This window comes from Talpa occidentalis, unplaced genomic scaffold, assembly GCF_014898055.3.
Source record: "Talpa occidentalis isolate TD23 unplaced genomic scaffold, MPIMG_talOcc4v2.1 talOcc4.4, whole genome shotgun sequence".
In the NCBI taxonomy this organism is placed as follows: domain Eukaryota; kingdom Metazoa; phylum Chordata; class Mammalia; order Eulipotyphla; family Talpidae; genus Talpa; species Talpa occidentalis.
The window spans coordinates 94,326,397-94,345,051 of NW_023604295.1; the positions used below are offsets into that span (position 1 = coordinate 94,326,397).

The 18,655-nt window shown below is 35.9% G+C and overlaps 1 protein-coding gene across 1 annotated transcript in view; it reads left to right on the forward strand.

Annotated features, from left to right (window-relative positions):
* The window catches only part of SLC9A9 (solute carrier family 9 member A9), a 630,868-nt gene that overhangs the window by 429,842 nt on the left and 182,371 nt on the right, over window positions 1-18,655 (forward strand). The window lies entirely within an intron of this gene.

Sequence of the window (18,655 nt, forward strand, 5' to 3'; positions counted from 1 at the left end):
ATGCTTAAACACACTTGATTGACCAGTCATATGTTCAGTCAGAGGAATGCCATATACACGTTAGACAATTCTCAAAGGAAATGGGAGTCAAAGCTTCAGTCAGGGGTGCTCCCATAAACAGTGTCTGAAGATGATTGCTATAAATCTAAAATATAAAGATAGTAGATGATTTGACAGAAATGAATAGTGTGTGCCAATAGTGAAAATGCATAAATCTATTAGAAAATGTTGCTGTCTTTATTTGTTTATTTGACTTGTGTCATATTTTTATATGTCCCAGTATACAAAAATACTCTAGGTAAATCACATTTTATTTCTCAAAGCCATACACCTCAATGATCATGCAAGCCCTCTCTGGCCCCCTCCCATCCTCTGTAAGAAAAATCCATACCTACCACATCTGACTGGCAAAGATCCAGCTGACTGGAAAAGAACTTACAAGATTATTTCAGACAAGGACTCTGTTATTCCAGCACCAGTATAGTACCTGCAAGGAGATGATAGAATAAATAATTGCTGTCTGAAAAATTAAGTGAATATAACCACAAGTGTAGATTGTTGTTGTTAAGCATTTACTGATAATTTTCTATACATTTGATAAATAAAGCAAAAATAAGACTCATACCTTTCGAACAAGAAGGATGTCTAAACTAGGTCAAGTGACTATGCTTTAAGCCAAAATCGGGGGGAGGGGGGGAAAGGCCTCTTGGAGTACTGTAAATATTGCTAAACACATAAAGGGCTTTGACCAAAGGTGAATGAAGAGTGTTTTGAAATGCTTGTGGAAGTACTTTCTAGGCATGTAAATATGACCTGCAATTTCTTTCACAGTAGTGGTTTCCTGTAGGCTCCTATGGATGAGTACACATTGCACTAAACTGCAGCAACTGTGAACTATCAGCAAGGTAGTGTGTTCAGGTTGATGGAAAATAAAATTCAATAAGTAGATCCATGCAGGGAAAAAAAAAAAAAACTGGGCTTGGAAAGTCAAAGTTAGAGGATACCAGTCCCCAAAAGAAAAAGAATTGTATACCTATCAGGTAAATTGAATAACAGAAACTAAATTAGTGATGTGAACATTTTCTTAGAGTAATTGAAATATAACTCATTTTCTACCATTATCTTTCTTTCCCCTATAGAGGCTGACCCCAAATAAAAAACTACCCTAAAGTGTTAACTCTCCAATAGTGTTTTCCAAAGACATTCATTGACTTCAAATACATGTCATATAGCTTATTCAGTCTCTTGATATTAGAATCACCAGGGAGAATGGAGTTTGATAATGGGGCTTAAGGCAGATTGAAACAACTATCCAGATTATAGGACAGGGCCTGAAAAAGAAAGATAGTCATGTCAATCATAGCATCCAAGAGGAGGAGCCTGAAGGTCAATTTAGGCCAGTGTTATTTTGGTCTGATGGAGGGTTATCCCCCATAGGAGTTGACTCCAAATGGCATAAATAATTTGGTGACAGACTTGGCCACCAGCTAGGAAGGAAGAGTAGTAAGGGCAGGAAGGTATAGTGTTGTATTTATGGAAAGGAGCTGACAGGATGCCAGTCTGATACGCAAGGTAGAAATGTCAGCTGGGAAATAGCAGGTTGATCTGAAATCTAGGCAGAGAGACCACCCGTGTGGAAATCATTGGGGGAAGCTGAAATATGCGTAGGTATGTGAGTACGCAGGAAGTCAACCCAGACAGACAGAAGACAGGACAACAAAGCCTCATTAAAAGCAATGGTTCTCAAACTTGAGTGTCAGAATCACCTAGAGGGGTCATTAAGCCCCAAAGTTTCTGATTTGGTATGTCTGGGTTAGAGTCCAAGAATCTGTGCTATCACATTCCAGACAATGCTGATGCTGCTGGTTCCAGTATCACACTTGGGAACCAACGGCTGGTTTAAACTTCCTAACCCCAAGTGGAAAAGAAGCTCATAGTAAATAATGTCAGATTTGCCCAGGGTCAGACACACCTACACCTTCAGTTTGAGTTCCTCAGCATCTACAGTGGGGGAAGGCGGGGGCTAACTAGAGGAGAAGGAGCCACTGTGCACTGATTAGTGTGAGGGAAATAGAACATATGAGAATAATATAATAGAACAGGGTCATAAGTTAGTGTATGTACAATTGCAGACACAAATGTGACATAAATTTGGTTATGATACTGTCATATGCTCCACTTTTCTGTCATGGTTTATAATCCCATCAAAGAAATCCTCAATCTTATTATCATTTTTAAATGATAGTTGTCCATCATTTAGACTATATTTAGTCAGACTGCTTGTTTACATGGCAATGTCTCATTAACCAACTTACATCTCAGATTCTTTCAATAAAATACCAGAATGTAAGTAAATTGGAGCTATAATAAAATGACATGAATGGGGAAGCCCAAGGGGCAGAAATGCAAATGTGCATTTCTAAGAATTCAAACATCCTCACTTGACATATAATTTATTTACATACTCTACATTACGTTCTCCTTGATTTTTTATTAATTCTACATTTTTCTTTTAAGTTATTAAGCATGTATTTGAGATGTTTTTATCCCTATAAAATTGTCATGCAAACACAAATTATCACAGTAGAAATAAAATGTTTTATAAGATTTGATATATTAATATGAAATTGCATTTTTATGAAGATAACTTTGAAACACCAATGATCTTATGCTTAGAGAAACACAGACTGATCTTCACATATGAATCAAATTCTTCGTTTTTAAGGCTTGTCATAAGCATATTCAAATTTCTTATCCTACACTGAGTCACTTTCTTTTAAAAATAATAAAATATTTTAATATAGCATTTATAACAAATCACGAGAGCTTTGATTCTCAAAATTCTAGAGAAAAAGAAAAGACTTCTTTACTATTATTTTGGAGGTTTTCATATTAAAAAAAAAAGAAGAATTGTTTCTTGGTTAGACTCTGGATGCTGTAGAATACATTATTAATACTGGTGGTTAGGAAAACCTAACCTCTCTATCTCTAAGACCAACTCTACTGTTAACCAGCAAACAAGATTATCTACCAAATGATCACAGATATTTACAAATAAAAGTCAAAAGCTAACAAGGCAGAACATTCTGGCCATGGTAATTCATTTTGTGTATAAATCCATCCTTAGTTGGAGATAGGACACCACATGGAAATAACGAAGCACATGAGAATGGAGCCCATACCGTAGTGCAAATATTCCTAGGCTCCCCTAATAGACACACTAGACCATGTCCTCAAAATATCTGGGCACTTGGAGCCTCCCTCGTGGCGCAAGGGGTTAAGGACAGCACTATGAAGCAATCTGCAACCTCTGCAGCATAAGTTTGATCCCCAGCCAGCCAGGGAGCTACCCACATGGTGCTACAGACCTCGCCTATCTCGCCTGCTGCTCCCCTCAGAAGTGTATTTCAGTCAGTCTGCCTGTTCTGTTCCCTACTCTGTCTCTGGTGAATCCTCTTACCACCCCCACACCTCTGGCCTGTACCCCAGTTCTTGTATGAATAAATAAATAAATCTTAAAAAAAAAATATCTAGGTACTAGAGCAGAAAACCTTGTAACCAGAGCAATAGAGAACTTGTATTACAGATGGCATTGGACAGTGGTCTCACCAACATGGCTTCTTCAGTTTCCAGAGTTTGGCTTCTAACATCTCAAACAATAAGAGGTAGCTTTTATTGAAGACTTACAGTATGCCAAATGTTAGATAATGAATTGTAAGCACATAACCTCTCTGTGAGTCACCTGGATATTAGTAGCAGCTACCTCCTAGGCTGGGCAAGTCCAGCCCAGCAAAGTGACTCATTGTCATCTGCAGAGCCAGACTCCCACCCTGGGAACCTGAGCCCAGAGCTGGCAGGCCCAAGGAGTACTTTCTTTTGTCACCCTAAATAAGTAAGCTTATCCCTGAGGCCTGCAATCCTGCAATCTACCTTGATTAACAAATCCTCAGGGGGGGGGGAGAGGGGTGTGCTTTTATAAGACAGATCTGAATGAAACAAATACTGGAAATTTTCATCCATCCTCAGTGACTGAGTTGGCTTGCCCAAGCAGTACAGAAATTTTCCTATGCAGGTTTTCTCCTTGGCCCAGCACAGTTAAAGGTAAACAAGTCGAATCCTGGTCCAAAGTAGCTAAGGGGGGTGGGGTAGGGTTTTTTGTCTTCCTCAGTTATATGAATTTATGACCCTCATGATCCCTTTCCCAATCCCATGTAGGATCCCATGTCAGCCTGTTGTCCGCGTCTTCCACAAATTAAACAAAAATTGTACATACCAGCCTGTATTAATTGTAAATAACTGCAAATAACTTTTTGCTAGTGTGATGCCTTCACTATCATTATTTAATTACATTCAAATTCTACTTTGGGTTTATAACCCATCCTCTTTTTTTTTTTTTTTTTTAAATAGAGGCATGTTTTATTTATTTATTTGTTTGTTTGTTTCTTTTGTTTATACATGCACTGGGTACAGTCAGAAGCGCGGGAGGGTGAGAGAATTCACCAGAGCCAGAGCAGGGAGCAGAGCAGGCAGAAGGACCGAAGTACACTGCTGAGGGGAGCAGAGGGCGGCAGGAGAGGTCTGCGCGCCATATGGGACCCTCCTCCGGTGGCCGGGGAGCAGCCGGGGATCGAACCGGCGCCGCAGAGGCTGCGGGCAGCTTCGCAACCCAGCGCTCAACCGCTGCGCCACCGGGGAAGCCCATAACCCATCCTCTTTTTATGATATCTGAGAATGCTTTCTTTATCAAAGTATCTTTAACTACAAAAACTTTTAATAACCACCATCATAGCAATGCACATGAAGGTGAAGAGAGAACTGTCCTTAGTAATATTTTTAAATCTTAAGTGATAGCAGAATTAAATACTTCTGCTTGCATACAGACCTTCTTTATTACTGAGGTGAGAATACATTAATTCAATATAAAATGGAGGTGTAGTATAATTAATTTCCCTCAATATATCATTGTTCTGTTTGGTTTCTTTTCTAGCATCCACAGTCTCATACATGTTTGATAATTTGTTTCATTTATATATTAATATGGCATCGGCACACACACTTTGGGGAGTCCCAACCCCTGCCTCCCGCTTTTAATAGTTGTGGGATCTTAAGCAATAAACTTCATTCCTTATGCCTTAATTTTCTTATATGTAAAATTAGAGTAACAGTAATATCTACCTCTTTAGATTGTTATGAAGATTAAGTGTATAAAGAATTTAGGATACATAATGAGTATATAACAAATGTTGCTGTAACAATTCCCAAATGACCACCTCCTAGCTTTTTCTTATCCAAATACTCATTTACTGCCAATGGCATATACATGCACACACATACACACATATAAATTGTTACTAATTAATTATGTTTGTGAAATCATGGCTTACATATGAGATAGAAAGAAATAGTCTCTAGGGAGCTTAGTTCATTTTATCTAGTAACTAGATTCACCAATTCTACAGGCAGTTTCTATTTCTAGATTCAAAATGATAAACTTCTTAAAGAAAAATGCTCACAAAAAGTTTTCTATTTATCCAACAGCTCAGAAAGATTCCTTCTAAAGCATGTTTCTATTTCCTTAACATAATAATCTTTGCTTGGAATATTTTCATATATTTAATTTGTACCATTTCATTACTTTTTATCAGTTTCATTATTTTGCATTGAGACTGTACCTATTTATATGATTTATATCCATTGTATCAATAAGATCTGAGAAATACTTTCTGTCATAAAATATTGAAAACCAATTTTCTCATTTGAATATAGATTTATACTTTATATTCCTCCTAGCCCCCATTTAAAATTATTCTACCTTCCTTAGTTCTTCTAAAATTATTTCATAAATCCAAATAGTTATTGCTCATATCAATCTAGTTTGACATATTCCATTAGAGATATTGGAACCTAAAGTTGACCTTAAAATAGCCTAGGTTTTATGAGTATTATGAATTACCAGTTCCTAAATTTTAGCAGGTCCTAATACCACCTGGAGGCCTACATGCTTGCTTTCTATGCACAGAATCTTCTGTGTTCCAAAGGTACAGTCTTTCTCTTCACAACTGTCCACTCTAGCCTATGAGATGCATTCTTATTTATCTTCTCCAACATGCTCTTGAGAACATCAAAAGCAATAAGTTCCACCATTTTTTAAGTTTACCAGTGAATCTTCTGCTTTATTGAAGAGGAATTATTAAGCTGTAACATAAAATAGGATCCAATATTGGTAACTTACTTTAAATAATAGATGTGCCTTTACTTTAAGTAATAGATAAAATCTGAAAAAAAAAACTGATTTTAATTAACTGCAATAGATAGAAGTTGTTTTTCAAACAGCTTTGGGAGAGATTCTAGTTCTGGTAAGACAGAGTGAGCGTATTTACACCCCCTCCCATAACTCTTCCACTGAATGTAACTAAAAGCCCGGGACAGAATGCATGTAGCACTTATCTGAGAACTCTTAAAAGTAAACAGTGACAGGCAGATTGGGAAGGGAACATGAATTCAGGATACTATGGAACCAGTGGTGAGTCTCTCTTTTTTTTCTACTGGAATCTCTTGACTGGGACTCTAAAGCATTTCAAAGACCATAACTATGAAACAAAAAAGACAGAAAGAACTGCAAATGAAATTCTCTTGTTTGGGGGTTCAGAAAAGGAGATAGGCAAAGGAAGAGGAAAAGAAACCCTGTGAGTAAGAAGATCAGGAATAATCCTCTCATTTTGCTGTTGTTCGTTTCATTCTCTCTCATCCCAATCAATGAGAGACTCCTTAGATAGCAGTGGTGGTGATGGCAGCAACAGCTGGGCAGATGCCTAAAATTCCAACAAAGATACTGAGGTACTGAGGCCTTGGGGAGCATTCTTGTTCCATCTTTTTTCCCTCTTGGTCCAATCACCACCTGGCTGTGAAAACAGATGCAATGTTATTTAAAAATCATTGGAAATATATGTCCTGATGGGAAAGCTAAAGCTCTAGGCTTTGTGAAGCCAGAAAACGTGAAGGAGATTGTGTAGAGGAAGGAGCTCAAGAAAATGATCCAATAAGGTTGTAAATAATAAGCTTTTGGGCTTATCCTCCAGTTGTGTATGCCTATAGCTGACCCCAAACAGCACACCAAAGACAAACTACAGGAGAGAGCTCCAGAATGAATACTCTCTGGCACAAATGCAAGACAGATCTGAATAGCACTGTAAAGACTTTGAAACTGAACTGATAGTGGAACCACAGGCAATGGAAATCATGTAAGAACTTGACCTCAGTCCTAATATGATTGCTTTTTGATAAAAACAGAATATCAAAATTCTCCATAGAAGAATGCTATGGCATTCAGCATATCCAGGTTTGGAGTCACTTAATATAGTCATATTCAAAATGGCAAGGACAAATCCAAAATCACTCAGCCTATAAAAACAAAAACAAAACAAAACAAAAAAACAGGAGAATGTTACTATCTCATAAGGGAAAAGACAATCAACAGCTATCAATCCCAGGATAGTACAGATATTGAAAGTAACACACCAAGTCGTTAAAACTGCTATTATAACCATGCCCCAAGAAGAAAGAGCAATCACAATGGAAAGAAACAGAAAAATGGAAAAAATCAGTAGAGAAATAGAAGATACAAAAAAATAAATAAATGGAAATTTTAGAACTGAAAATATAATAACCAGAAAAATATGGCTTAACAACAAAATAAAGGATGACAGATGCGGGTCTGTGAACTTGAAAATAGATTATGAGAAATTCCAATCAGTACAAAAGCAAGAACGAATTTTTTCACTATCAAACTTACTCTAAAAAAATAACTAAAAGAATTTCTTCAGAAGGACTATAAATTATATTAGAGAGAAATTTTGAGCTGCAGCAATAAAGGAGAGCAACAGAAACTGTAAATATCTGTTTAAAACAATCGACTATTTTTTTCCTCTAAAAATCTTTACACTGTATATGGTCATTGGGGAAAAAATTTAGCATTGTTTTATGGGGCTGTGATAAAGGGAGAGAATAAAATAATCTGCAAGGTAGTAAGTTTCCTACTTTCCACTTGAAGTGGTAAAATATTATTTCAAAGTAGGCCATGAAAATTTAAGTATTTATATCGCAACTTCTAGGTCAACCAGTAAAAAGTCCAAACAATGAAATATAGTAAAAAAAAATCCAATAGATGATATGAAATATAAAACAAATTCAAATAACTCAGAAGACAGAGAGGAAAATGCTGAAAAAAAAAAAAAAAACAGAAGGAACAAACAGAAAAGCAGGAATAAGATGGTAATTGCTCTAAATCCAAATATATTAATAATTACATTTAAGTGGTATAAGGGCAGCAATTAAAAGAAAGAAATTATCAAAGTGGAAAAGCAAATCTCAAATACATGCTGATAGGTTGTCTATAAGAAAAGAAGTATAGTGATATAGATAGGTTAAATATAATAAAAGGATGAAAAAGTCTTGATCATGTTAACACCAATCAAACTGAAATTAGATTAGCTGTATTTGTGAGACAAAATAGTCTTCAGAGGAGGAAAATTTACCAGGAAAAATAGAATGTTACATAATGTTAGTCTCAATTCACCAAGAAAACATGACTACATAAAAGATGTATACCTCTAACAAAAGAGCCTTAAAACGCATTAAGCAAAAACTGACAAATCTGAAAAGAGAAATATAGGTGAAAACTGCAATACCACCCCATGTATCAGTATTACAAATTGACAGCAAAAACAAGAGGGTAAAAGAACTGAACAATACCATTAACCAACTGAGTTTAATTGCCATTTATAGAACACTCTGCCCCAGAACAGCATAAATACACATTCTTTTCAAGTGCACATAGATACAGTGAAACAGACACGTTTCAAGTCATCAAACTAATCTTACAGACTAAGAGAATTCAGATCATGCAATGTTTGTTCTCTGTCATAGTGGATCTAAACTAGAAATACATAACAAAAAATAAATGGAAAATCCCAAGATCTTTGGAACTTAACACAATTCTAAAAAAAAAAAAAAATAAGGTTCAAAGATAAAACATCAAGGGAATTTAAAAAGTATCTTGTAGTAAAGGAAAAGTGAACACGTAATAAAAGTTGTTCAGAAAGGAACTCATAGCACTAAATGCTCATCTTAGAAGACAAGGAAGTTCTCAGATCAACAACCTAGTCTTCCAGGATTAGAAGACTGAGTAAACTAAACCCAAAGCAAGCTAAAGGAAGGATAATAAGAGATTTGAGTCAAAATCAATGAAAATAGAGGAACAATAAAGAAATCAATAGCCAAAATTACTTCTTTTGAGATCCATAAAATTGATGAATTTCTAGCCTGACAGACAAAAAGAAATAGTCCAAAAATCACTAATACAAAAAATGAAAGTGGAGTATTATGACAGACCTTAGAGACATTAAGGGGATAGTAAGGGGATGCTATGAACAACCTACACATATAATTCAACAAAATGGATAAACTGCATCCAACTGGCAATTTTTGACAAACTGCCAAAATTCATTCAAGGACAAATAGATAAACTTAGTCATCACATATATATTAAAGAAATAGAATTCATAGTTTAAAACATTTAAAAAAAAACTATTGACCCAGATGATTTCAATGGTAAATGCTTCTTTGAAAAAAAATACATCAATTATAAAAAAAATCTCTTCTAAATAATGGAAGAGGGATAAGCATTTTCCAAATCATTTTGAGAGAACAGAATTACACAAATCCCAAAGCCAGACAGCATTACTAGAAAGTAAGACTATAGACCAATGTTTCTCATGGCATTGAGAATCCTCAACAAAATATTAGCAAATCAAATTCACCAACACAACTAAACACAACAAGTAAAAGTGGCAAAATTTCGGGGCCTCCCCTGGTGGCGCAGCGGTTGAGCGCTGGGCTGCGAGGCTGCCCGCAGCCTCTGCAGCACCAGTTCATTCCCCAGCTGCCAGTGAGGGTAACACACACAAAAAAAGGCAAAATTTCAAGACTAGGCCAATATTCAAATATTAAATAATAAAATATATCATTAACATGCTAAAGAACAACATGATCATATCAGTTGATACAGAAAAGTATTTGACAAAAACATTTTTCCTTCATGCTTAAAAAAAATAAGCTTTTGCAAGCTACAGATAGAAAGAAATGTCCTTAAACTGATAATGGACATATATAAAAACCCAAAACTAACATCCTATTTAATGGTGAAGGCTTTCTTCTCAGTCTCTGGACTGAGACAAAGATATTTACTCTTATAATTCTATTCTATGTTGTATTGGTAATCCTCACCAAAGTAATAGGCAAGAAAAATAAATAAGATTCATAGACACTGCAAAGGGAGAAAGAGAATTGCCCAGCTTACAGATAATATAATCATTGATGTAGAAACAAGGAATCTACAAAAAAAAAGAAGCTTCTAGAAACAGTAAGAGTTTAAGATTGAGGATAAAAGATTAGCACTCAAAAATCCAGTGCATTTCCATATCCTTATATTGAACAGTTGGAAGTAGAAATTAATTTTAAAATACTACTTAAATCTAAATATTTTGAATATTTAGGAATAAATCTAAAAAAATTATATATAGTTAAGATATTAACTCCCCATGACTTGATCCATAGATTAATGTAATTTGAATGAAAACCTCAAGTGAATATCTTGTAAATACAGAAAAACTGATTTTGAAATTTACGTAGAAAGGCAAATGACCTAGAATAGCTAAACCATCTTTCAAAAAGAATCAAGTTACAAGTCGCACACTGCTTGATTTTTAAGGCTTACCTTAAAGTTGCCATCACAAAGAAATGTGGCACTGAACAATAGACAGTCCAGAAATAGACCCACACAAAGATGGTCATTGATTTTAACAAAGGTGCAAAGGCAACTCAATAGCAAAGGGATAGTATTTTCAACACATGATGTTGGAGTAATTGGATATATGTGGTAGGCAGAATCCTGAAATGACTTCCAAAAACATTTCCTGCCACTTCTCCCACCTGGTGTACATTCCTTGCACAATCCTAGAAACTACAAATATGATGGATTTTGTTCTTGTGCTTAGGTTACATGGCAGTTCATAGAAGAGGAAATCAGAGACAAAACACAAGAAGCATCTGGTGCACTGTAGCTGCTTAAAGATAGAGGTGGCTCCATGGCAAGGAATGCAGGCAAGCTTCTAGATCCTGAGAGTGTGCCCCTGGTTGGCAGAAGGCCAGCACAGAGAAGGGCCAGTGGGCTACAATCATGAGGAGCTGAATTTGGCCAACTCCAAGAATTAACTTGGAAGCAGATTCTTCCCCAGAAGCTCTAGAAAAGAACCCAGCCCAGCCCGTAAACTTGATTTCAGCCTAGAGCAGAATTCCTGGTCAAACAATGCCAGACCACTGGCCTACAGAGCTGTGAGGCATTGTTTTAATCCTCTAGGTCATGCTAATTTTTTCAACAACAATGGAAACCTACTGCAATGGCCATAGGCCAAACATTGAACTTTGACTTAAACCTCAGACTTTTTATAAAAATAAACTCAAAATGGATCTTACATCCAAATGCAAAATATAAAACCTGGAGAAGAAAACCTAAGAGAAAATCCTGTTGAACTAGGCAAAGATTTTTAGATATTAAACTAAGAGCATCATCCGTAAAAATTAGAGAAATTGGACTTTGTCAAATATATTTTGCTTTGCCAAAAACACTGTTAAGAGAATGAAAATACAAGCTATAGACTTGGAGAAAATACATTGCTGATGGGAATGTAAAATGGTATGCAAATCTGTAAACCATTTTAGCAGTTTCTTCAAAAATTAAATATATGTACTCTGTGACTCAGCATAGCCTCCCCTAGATATTTAGCATAGGGAGTGAAACAGGAATCCTATAGCTTCTACCTCTGAAAAGTAAATGTGTAAAGATTACATGAGAAAATACATGTACTGAGAACTCAGGAAGTAATCCTATTTTACTCACATCTTTTATTAGAAATATCAGATGAATTTTAATAGCATTTCAGCATATGTTGAAATAATTATATTTTTCCTTTAATTTATTGATATGATGAATTATATTAATAGATATCGTGAGATGGAATTATCCTTACGTCCTCAGAATAGCTACTTTTTCCTAAATTTTATATCCATAATGACTGAGATGAGTATGTAGTTTTCTTTCTTTTAGAGGAAAAGGAATGTCTTTCTTAGATTTATATATTATTATTAAGGCTATGCTATATTCATAACATGGACTAAATACTTTTCTATCTTGTTGCATCTGAAATAGTGTAGCATAGAAATGATCTCCTTTAAAGCCTAGTTAGAAGTCAGCTATTAAGCTATCTGGTTCCTAGAATCATTTTAATGGTAGGTCTTTAATCACTTTTCTAGTGTCTCTTATGGCAATTCATGTGTCCAACTATAAAGTTGTCATTTTATAGCTCAAAATGGTCAAATATTGGTAATTTCATATGATTCCACCTAATAGTAAAATGAGTATTCTAGTTTAACCTTTATTACTAATGTGTCCCTTTTGCCTTCTTTTTTTTTTTTTTTAAATGATTTATTTATTTATTTATATAAGCACTGGGTACAGTCAGAAGCGTGGGAGGGTGAGAGAGAATTCACCAGAGCCAGAGCGAGCAGCAGAACAGGCAGATGGTGGCAGGAGATGTCTGAGAGCCATGTGGGACTCTCGCCGGTGGCCGGGGATTGAACCTGCGTTGCAGAGGCTGTGGGGCAGTTTCGCAACCCAGCGCTCAACCGCTGCACCACTGGGGAGGCCCCCCTTTTGCCTTCTTGCTCTGCTCTGCATGGACATATACACATATATTAAACACAAGAGGTATTTTTATTTATTCCTAGATTTTTCATTGAATCATTTCAATGTGAGGGCAGATATCATACATATATCTACAGACAGCATCAGGCATCTTCGAAGTGTAAGGGCATTCTCTTAGAAAACCAAAATATCATCACTGTGCTTACAAAAAATAAAAACAATAGCTTTATCAGTACCTATTCAGATTTCCCCAGCTCTTGTACGAAAAGTATTTTGTAGATGTTTTTGAATTCGGGATACAATCAAGGTTATGTATCGCATTTGGTAAAAACATATTTTAGCCTCTTTAAATTAGTTTCTTCTCCTTTTTTTCCTCCCTGAAACTTTGATGTTTTGAAGTAATCAGATCAGTTATTTTGCACACTATTCCATATTCTGGACTTGTTTATTTCTTCATAGAATCAGTTTATATATTCTTCTTACTGCTATATTTTCTGTAAACTGCAAATTAGGTCAAGGCTTGAAATTCTGGTTGAACATTTTTGGCAAGAATATTCATCGGCGACATTGCAGGCCTGCTAAAGTGTATTTCAGATCGGCAGGCACATGAGGTCACGTTGCCCTGTTATGGTGATGCTATTTGTTCACTTGCAGTTGCAGCCTTCCATGGTACAGGTGTAGTTTTACCTCTGTAATTAATTTTTAATCTTTGTGGTGATGCTTGAGCACTGTACAATATACGAATATACTGTTTCCAACGTACTTCTATCCCAGTCTTAGCAGCATCCATTGAGGATCCTTGCCTGATTCATGGATTGCATTTGACATGATTTTTTTTTATTTCTCTTTGATAGCTGTTTGATAGATAGGTAGATAAGAGTGTTTCTAGTTTGCCAAATGAATACAATATTAAATGCCTTAATTTCTAATTTATCTAATTTTGAGAGTATAATCTATAATTTACCATTAAAATATAAGATTTTCTTGTGATCAAGTAATGACTAATTTGGGCGTATCTTCCATAAACAGGAAAAAGTGTTTATTTGCTATTTTTAAGAAGAAAGTTCTATACATATGTATTAAGTTGAGTTTCTTGATTATGTTCCTCTAATTCCCTATATCCTTCTCTTTATTTTTACTAGATGTCAGATTCTCAAGGAGATATATTAAATTTTTCATGATCGTTATTTTAAGCAATATTTTGCATTCTGATTTTATATATTCCAATATGCATATTTATGTTTTCTTGTGGTGTGTGTGTGTGTGTGTGTGTGTGTGTGTGTGAGAGAGAGAGATAATAGTGAATCTTCACATTTTCCTTTGCATTTGTCTGGTATACCTTTCTCATTCTAGAAATAAAACTTGAAATAGTCTTGTTCTTCTTATATTTTCATGCTCTTCTTCTATACTCTAGTCCTGGTAATGTAGAATTCTTAAATGAAGATTGGAAACAGTATGGAAAAGTCATTTTTATAAGCACTAAGCAGTGGGGTCTCCCTTTCCATTTCATTTTAGTAATGAATGAAGGTGGCTAGCATTGTTTGGAATAGATTTCAGTGTTTTAATCTACATCATTTAATTCCCTGGGGTCCTTAACATCGCTTCAAAAAAAAAGTCTTATTTTTTAATCTATCATAATCTTTTACCTGTTAGTATGCATTTTAAACCTTAATGAAATAGTTTAAGAAAAATTACTCTGTAAAATCCAAAGAGTTGCAATAAAACTCCCATTTTGCATCTACCCTAAAGATCAATTACATAATCCAAATATGAGATTTTAACTGAAGGTTTTAAAAATATGTACTGGATTCTATCCCTTTGAAGAAATTGCTTGAGACAGAGAATTGCCCATTAGAGGCAAAATATGCTTTAATGCAAATTTCACTGTACTCAATACAAAGAGGACTGTTTGGAAGAATATTAGCTCTTCCCCTCTTCTTTCTTCTCCTCCTCCGCCTTCTTCTTAATGGAAGAAGTGAGTCTACCACCCTTCCCAGTGCTAGATCGACAGGATACTATAATTGACCAGTAATAAAGCAGCACGTATGTTTGGAGATGAGCATCTGAAAGTATGCCAATGATTTGGTTGGCTAATTGACTTCTTTTTTTAAATTTATTTTTAATTTTTTAAAATTTTATATATCTTTACATCATTTTTTAAAAAGATTTATTTATGTATTTATACAAGCACTGGGTACAGTCAGAAGTGCGGGAGGGTGAGAGAATTCACCAGAGCCGGAGCAGGGAACAGAACAGGCAGACCAACTGAAATACACTGCTGAGGGGAGCAGCAGGGGTGGCAGGAGAGGTCTGTCACACCATGTGGGACCCTTGCCCGGCGGCCAGGGATCGAACCAGTGCTGCAGAGGCTGCGGGCAGCTTCGCAGCCCAGCACTCAACCCCTGCGCCACCAGGAGAGGCCCTAACATCATTTTTCATTTTTGCACAATGTATGCATCTTCATCTTGGTTATAGTCCCCATAAAATTCCCACCCCCCTTGTTTTGATCCCACTCCCTCTTCCCCCCACTGCAGTGCATCTCTGGTTTATAGTTGCTTGTTGATTTTGATTTTTATTTTACTATAATTAGTCTTTTTCCTGGTCCCTTATTTAGGTTTTCTAGATTCCCGCTATGAGTGAGACCTTCTGGTATTTTTCTTTTTCTTTCTGGTTTATTTCACTGAGCATGATCCCTTCCAGCTCCATCCATGATGCTGCAAATTGCATGAGTTTATCTTTTTCGATTGCTGAGTAATATTCCATTGTGTATATGTACCACATCTTCTTGATCCAGTCATCTAATTTTGGGCATTTGGGTTGTTTCCAAAGCTTAGCTATTGTAAATAGTGCCTCTATAAACATAGGGGTGCAGGTGCCCTTTGCAATTAATGTTTCTGTGTCCTTTGGGTAAATATCTAGGAGTGGAATTGCTGGCTTCTTGATGGCACTGGCCACTTTCCTCTTATTTTCTCCAGAATTCAATTTGTACTGCAGGGACCTCATGTCCCATCAATCCTCCTTGTTTCTCTTTCTCTTCAGGCACAGTACCCACACAAGAGTCTACACCAAGAAAGTTACCATTTTTCTTTAGAAAACGCCAGCTAAGAGATTGGGAATGGGCTTGCTCAGCCACTCTGGGGTGACCACAGCCGTGTTCTTCGCTTATCCCTCTGGTGTGCCAGTCCAGGGCTCTGGCAAGGCACAGCACTGCCTGCAGGCAGACTTTGTCCCTGAGGGGTGTAGTTGACTCTGGTCTAGACATCAAAATAATCTCACCACTTTCTCTGTCACCATAGATCTATTCATTTTTGTACAGAACTCGTCATTTCAGTGGAATTCTCAAGGAAGGGAGAAAATATCTATGTTTGAGAGAGTAATCTTAATTCTATTTTTCATTAACCAAATTCCAGGTATTTAAGCTGGTATTTAATTTTATGAGTACAAACTAATACATATGTATCATATAAAATTAGAAAGCTAAAAAGTTATTCAGAAAAAAAATTTATCTGAAGTCCCTTTATACAGAGATATTTTTTGTTAACACGTTAGTACATATATATATATTTTTGGCTCTCAATATTTTTACAAAATTCAGATACTCTTATTTTTTTCTTAAAAATGTATTTTAAAAATATATTTTTCTCGAGATATAGCTTTAGATTACTTTCTAATTTATTAGGTATCTCTTGAAATTATTCTTCCAAGGACTGGGTAATGAAATTATTATATGAATATACAAAAATTATTAACTTAAAATAGGGTGGTAGTACACTAGACTCAATTTAAAACTAATATAAATTATTCCATGATTATTATATATATATGCATATAAACTTTTTTGTATCTCATTATTTTCTTAGAATAAATTCCTAAAATGGGGTGAGAGAGTCAAAGTACAGCATAATTTATAAAGCTCAGAATATATTTTGATGAATTGCTTTCTAGTAATATTGAGTTAATTTAAATGCCAGCAATGAATTTATTCTTTCTCTGGTGACCTTCCAACCAGTTTCTTATAGTACAGGATTATTTCATGGTTTTGAGGATGCCTAATAGTTTTCTAAAACTTTGTACTGATTCCAGAAGCTCATTTCTTCTGGTATTCAGAAACATAGTCCTTTATCCACATTCTATAAAACATCTTGTGCTCTGGGCTAGTTTTTTTGACATCACTAGTTGGAATATGGGGAAGCCTTTCCAGATACAAAATTTGCCAATGACAGGTCTGTTGATTGCCCCTGACTCCCCTCAGTGCCCATCTGGTTGTTCACCACATTCTTTTCTTGAAGTTATAACAAGCAATTCGTTTTGCAGCATTTATAACCCAGAACCTAGGATCATAGGATCATGTATGTATCACCCTTGAAACTATGTCCTCTGTGAGTTGAATGTTATCTTGTCCTCATTCTTTAGTTTTTAGGCCCTCTGAACAAACACAGCACACTCTACTCTCTTCGCTACCACAGTATTCATGGGACATATACCCCCAGGGTGAAGTGACCATTGTCAATGCCTACCTCTGTCCCCCTTCCCTTCTTTCTTTCACTAACATTCATTCTCCAAATCCTTATTGAGTGTCCACTCTGTGGCAGCTATCAGGTAAAGCATAAATAGAAGAAACAAAGGCCATGCCTTTGTATAACAGATACAAAACCCTCAACTCCTACCTTCCATCTGTGCCATGACTTTTGCTTCAAGTCTTGTGTTTGTTGATTCGTGTACAAATTTAAAACTTTTGGGCAGATTGTAGGGCTAGGAACAAAGTATGTTTTTGATGCCTTGCAGATAGTCAAGGAAGCTTGTTGCTATTCTCAAAATAACTTTGTCAGTCCATGATTATTGACAACTCCCATGAAAATCTAACAGTACCTTGACTGTTACTTAGGGTTTTCAGCGATATTGTACTTGTTTGCCTTTTCGGAGTCTTCTAAAGCATTTTAGCAGGAAGTTCTCAGGGGCACTGTTAGGGCCTGCTAACTGGAAACCATTTTAAACGGAAGTCACACAGAGCATTTTCAAACTATGACTTGCTGTGTTTTCTTTTTGTCAAGGTAAACTTTGAGTCAATGATTTTTTAAAGAATTTTTCTGTTGGCATCAAAAAAGATATAAAACTGGAGGGGTGCATGTATTTTGTAAATTTATTCATGTATATTGATAGTACAGTTTTGATATTTTATTTGTTTGTTTAAATATCTCTGCCTCCAATCATCAACACAAACATTTGGCCAGGAAGTTTTTTCAGTCACTGAGCCAAATCTTCAGTCTGTGTTACTCAGTAGGACACAAAGGTGAAATGAAAATCTGGCCTGTGTTTACATCTTACAATTAACTTCCCATTGGGTTGTTCAATGTGTCCCACAACTTTTAGTGCATGCTGTAAAGATAAATAACAACACCTTAATTCTAATTTTCACCAAGTATATTTGCAGTAAATGGGTCTTGGGGGGCATACAGAGGTGGTTTTACATAGGTGACTCATCACAGAGAAACAGGAAAGCAACTGCTGCTGATGGGGTACTCAGTGCACGTAACTCGGTGAGTTCTTGCTCATAAGCACACACCTCTTCCAAATATGTGTGTGCACAATATGCATGCACACACAGACACACACACCACTGACTCACTCACATACATCTATATCTGAAATACACATTGAAATACATTGACCCTTAAATATCATGAGTGCTAGGAGTACCTACACCTTCAGTTGAAAATCCCAGTATGACTATAGTCTCACAGTTGGCCCTCCATATTTGTGGGTTCAACATCCACAGATTTTACAAACCAACATCCCTGGTTGGCTGAATCCATGCAAAACCCAGAGGATAGAAAAAAAAAATCCTTCTCAGTGGAACTACCCAGTTCAAACCTCTGTTATTCAGGGGTCATCTAT